The sequence below is a fragment of the Cervus elaphus genome, chromosome 20 (assembly GCF_910594005.1).
Source record: "Cervus elaphus chromosome 20, mCerEla1.1, whole genome shotgun sequence".
Taxonomy (NCBI): Eukaryota; Metazoa; Chordata; class Mammalia; order Artiodactyla; family Cervidae; genus Cervus; species Cervus elaphus.
The window spans coordinates 97421192-97426403 of record NC_057834.1 but is presented as its reverse complement, the minus strand read 5'-3'; the positions used below and the strand labels follow the sequence as shown (position 1 = coordinate 97426403).

General features: G+C 40.5%; 1 pseudogene; it reads right to left on the bottom strand.

The window, feature by feature from the left end:
* Positions 1-1502: 1502 nt before the first annotated feature.
* Positions 1503-4763, bottom strand: LOC122676782 (annotated as a pseudogene).
* Between the last annotated feature and the right edge of the window lie 449 nt (positions 4764-5212).

Sequence of the window (5212 nt, the reverse complement as noted above, 5' to 3'; positions counted from 1 at the left end):
TTCCCAAGTTTTCAGTGGCCCAAAGAGGTTAACCTAGGCAAGATGATAGAAATAAGAATTACACACTGTTCTACAAACAGAGATAAGATACTTTTTGACAGGTTTGTTCTTTTATTTTGCTCTCACATAACAAGAAATATTTGTGATTGTTATAGTGATATCACCTGAGTGACTTTTACAGTAACTTCAATCCAGGGAGTTACCTGAAGCCCCATCACTTAAATGTGTCTTTTTCAAGAAGTGTAAACTTTTGTATCATCAGGATAAAAGGAAGCACAGTGCTTAAAGAACAGACTCTATCCCCGACTCTAAAGTCTATTTGTATGCTTTCAAAAGGAAATTCTCTTGGGCAGATAAGAAGTTGGCAGGCTGAAAGGTAATACATAAATTTCCATGCTCAGCAGTCAGGACTTGAGCAGGCTTGTCTGCGATGCAGCCCACACCATCCAGAGCTTTCCCCTAGCGTCTCAGTTCCTGTGTATTACTCATGGCTCTGAGCAATAGATCAGGGCAGTGCTTATTGTTCAGGGTACAAATTCATCATCTGAGGAGGCCGTTCTGAATGGAAATCTGCCCCCTTCTATCCTCCGCTCTCTCCTCCTCAAGATACCTCACAGAATCTGAGGAGGTTGGGAAGCAGCAGAGGCAGGAGCAGTTAGCTCTGCATTCTGTAGCCCTCCGAGGCTTCTTACCGGACCAGGATGCTGTGTTCCTGTTCTGAGTATCTGCATCTTATAAATAGATCCTTTCAAAAAGTATGTCAGTAACTTCCCAGGTGAGTCTCTCTTGAAAACCTGGAGCGAGGTGGAGACATGAAGAGTCCTTCTTATTTTGAGACAGCAGCTCAGAAATGCAATAGCGATCAGCTGTTTAGTTCCTGAGTGTGTCCTCGTGTGATCTCTGATGGAGAAATGTTTGGTCTCTTTTAGATTATTGGGCCAGGCTGTTTTCAGGGGGAAGGTCAAAGAAAGAAAATAGTTTTATAATAAAGTAAAAGCTCATCACATATAATTTATTAGAATTTATTTTTTAATTAAAAGTCTTCAATGTTTTATATATGTCTGTTGGATGAAATGGCAGAAGGCTATTTCACTAACTATGATTCAAATAGCTGGGGGATGATTTTAGGCTGCTGGGCCTCAAGTTTCCAATGTAGGTTCTTAGATTTCTGAGAAAAAGAACCAAAACAGGATTTTGCCTCTGATGTTTCTGGGATTATACTATTTGGTCTTAATACTGACCTTGGGGGATATTAATGAATTTAAATTGCAGAGGTCAAATGATGCTACTTAATATTAATCATAATTTTCTAACTCAATTGAAATATGAAGAGGCACAAAATATTTGAATTTGAGCTCTGATCCCCATCCATGTTGGCTAGCATCATCTGAAACAGAATAGCTGTGAATGGCCCTACATGGGTTTCTTTTTTTTAATCTTTGCTCTTCAGTTCCCTTAATCACATAGAATATCTTAGCTAAGGCATCTTTGTTTGGGACCAGTTATAGCCTTTGTGAATAAGATGGTAGCCTGGAAAAGATATATTTTCCTACTAATAAAAGAAAATTCTGATAACTTGGTATCTTTAAGTCTCAAGCCTGGATATTCTTGTTGGTGATGTAAATAGATCATGGAATAGCTAGGGAAACACAGCACTCCCTCTTCTCTGGATAAGCATCAGCAACCTCCTCTCCATTATATATGTTGCCATAGTGTTGGAAGGTGGTGGTCTAGATAAGGCATTGCAGTACTGGGGCTCTTAGAAAAGCTTTGAGAAATATCCTGTATTCTCAGTAAGGCTTCAATTAGCCAGGGTCCTTGTCTCATTTACATGATCTGATGTATGCAATGTCACTGGTATCAATACAATTTCTAAAACCTCTAAATGATCTCTGCTTTATTTTTTATTTCTGAGCATCCCCAAAGTGCTTTGATTACTGTCTTTCTCTCTCTTCTCTCTTCATCCCTCCCTTTTGGCCTCTTACCTTTCCCTCTTTTGTACCTGTTTATTGAGTGCTACATATAGTACTATACTATAGGAGAATGGTAACTCAACCTTGGAATGCATGAATATTTTCCTTTTCTTACACATATTGTACCCAAATGTCAGGGGGCTTAAGAACCATAATCAAAGTCACACTGCCAGGAGGCTTAGCAGAGCCAGGTTCCAAGTCAAATTCTGTTTGACTCCACAGCCCTTGCACTTTTCATTCTACCTGGCTACCTTGCAGGCCTAAGGTGATCTATAGCTACAGATACCCCTTAAACTTTACTAGGAGCTGATTTGTCACTAATTTGTAGATTCCAGTATCTTATTTATGAGAATACTGATAGTAAATCCTAAAGAAAACAAATATCTGAGGTGATTGAGGGGATCTTATAAGAACTGGAAAATTCCAAAGACCTAAAGATTTTCTATGTGCTAAATCACTTCTGTTGTGTACAACTCTTTGCAACCCTTTGGACTATAGCCTGGCAGGCTCCTCTGTCCATGGAATTCTCCAGGCAAGAATACTGGAGTGGGTGGCCATTTCCTCCTCCAGAGGATTTGCCCCACCCAGGTATCAAACCTGTGTCTCTTAGGTCTTTTTCATTGGTAGGTAGATTCTTTACCACTAGCACCACTTGGGAAGCCCAGAGATTTTCTATATCTATGTAAAAATTAGTCAATGTAATGTATACGTATATATGGAAGTTTTTGTTGCTCAGTCGTTTCTGACTCTATACGACCCCAGGGACTGTAGTCCATATATATCAACACATGTATGTGTATATGTGTGTATGCATGTATGAATGCTCAGTTGTGTCTCCAAGAATACTGGAGTGGCTTGCCATTTCCTACTCCAGGGGATCTTTTTGACCCAAGGATTGAGCCCACGTCTCCTGTATTGCAGGCGACTTCTTTACTCCTGAGCCACCAGGGAAGCCTCCCATTCATTTAATAAAGGTTTTTAGTATTGAAGCATCTTAGTCAAACTGTTTCACATAATCTTGAGTCTTGAAGGAATTATTCCAGAAACGAAGTCCATTTAAGTTTTGAAGATGGTAATTTAGAAAGCTCAGTCACAGTTATATTATGAAATATTTTTAAAGCAATGGGATCATTTTCCCTAACCTTTTCAAAGATGTTTGGCAAGAGCAGTGATGACTGGCAGGCCATATTCTCTTTGGCATATGGAACAAGAAAATAAAAACAGGATTTCACATGACGTGTAATTGCTATCTTCATCTTGAAGGAGAAGACAGTAGAACAGGTTGGTGTCTCACTAGGAGCCTAGGTTTTTGTTATGCATGTTCATACCTGATGTTGTTCAGTGCTTACATTGTACAAATGAGGAAACAAAGGAAAAAACAGATACTCTAAGGTGAATAATTGACTGATTTTTGAAAATTCTTCAAATTTTCATCCAGATCTCTTACTAAGTCTACATCACTATTCTCTTGTACTTCTCATATGCACAATATACTACCATTTCCACTTTTCTTCTCATCCAAAAATTGAGCTCAAGTATCACTTCCTCCAGGAAGCCTTCCAAAACTAGCCCAGATCATACTGATCTATCATTCTCTCTCTTTAAAATTTCTATAGGACTACTTTTCAGAATTATAAAACTAGTTCATCCCATACTGCTTCAAGTTTGTCTCTGTTTTTTTAGAATATGCCTTGCCTCGCCTTGCTGTGTAGTTTGGCTTTTCAGAGTTCCTTGAGAAGCAGACCTATATCCCCTTCTTTTTTGTTCCCTATTACAACTAACAACAGCTGATTACATGCATACTTGTCAAATGCTTTTGAACACAGCTTAGTCATGTTCTCAGAATACCCAAGAACATTGACAAAATTAAGATACTTATTGCTATAGCCCTTCTTTGTAACTTCCTAAGGTAGAAAGATGGCCCAGGAAACTGAAGTTTTAGCATTTTTTGAAGATGATCCTATGCAAGTGGTTTGGGGACCATACTTCAGTATTCACTACTGGAGGGCAGTGGTTACTGAAGTGGGCCAGACTGGGATAACCCGGGACACATGAAATAATATAGATTTCCAAACCTCACCCCAAACCAATGGAATCAGAATTGAGAAAATGGGCCGGAGAGGGAACTTGAGAACCTGTATTTTTAAAAATTTCTGCAGGTGACTTTGAATAATCAATTTTCTATTATTTTTTTTTCCTACGGCAGAAAGTTTTACTGTTTCTGTTTGGTCCATGGCTTGATAGATAGCTAGTTAAAAGTTGCTTAATGGCTGCTGGTGGAGGCTCAGGGTGAAGCCCTGACATCAAGGAAATGCAGAAGGGCTCCTCAAAGGCCACTGGGCCCTGGGGGCTCCTAGTTGTATTTAGGGTGAGTCTTTCTAAGAGACACCCAGCCTTGGGGATGGGCAGTTTGCAGAGGTTAGTCAGGTGGTTGCCTATCTTCTTAATGAGTTTCACTCACTCATCGAGGAGGTAGATCTTCAGGAAGTCACAGAGATGAGAGTGTGTGTGGGCAGAACTCAGGGCATGCAGATCCAGAAAGGCCTGGTTCTCTTCCAGGGTGACGGTGGCTTCTATGGCATCCTGGGTTTCATCCCAATCACTCTGGGACACTTCCTGAAAGAGAGCACATCTTCAGGAGATGCTGGACAGCCTCCAGAGCCACCTGCTTGAGGTCAAACCAGAAGGCCAGAGAGAGGTAGATGCAAGAGGCTTGCAAATGCAAGTGCACAGGTAGTTGATGGGAACTTTCACCTTGGTGGACTAATTCTGATGAATCTGGTGGCTCATGGTTGGCCTACAATAAGGACCTAACCACAAAATATGGTGTTGACTGGTCCCAGAGTTTGGGACTGAAGAGGTGTCTGGAGGGTACTCAGAGACCGGAAGAAAGTATGTTCCTTCCAAACACCAAATACTGCTGAGGCAAGAGGCAGATCCATAAGACCCTCTGGGTGTACGCTGAAATATCCAGTCATATTACCACCATTTGGGAAGTTCTTTTAACTACTCTCCCATCTGGTTTCATTAGCACCAGATTCTTGGTTCAATATCTGAAGTCTTGACACCTTCTGCCAAGCCTCTGGCTATATCCCATCACTCTTCTCTCTCTAAGGGGTGAAATTGCCTAAAACCAGACTGCCATTTTGAAAAAAATCTCCCCTAGGAGACAAGCACATTTCAAGTACCATTCTGAGCTACTCTTGATTTCAGCAATAAATCTCTTTTAAAATTATGAA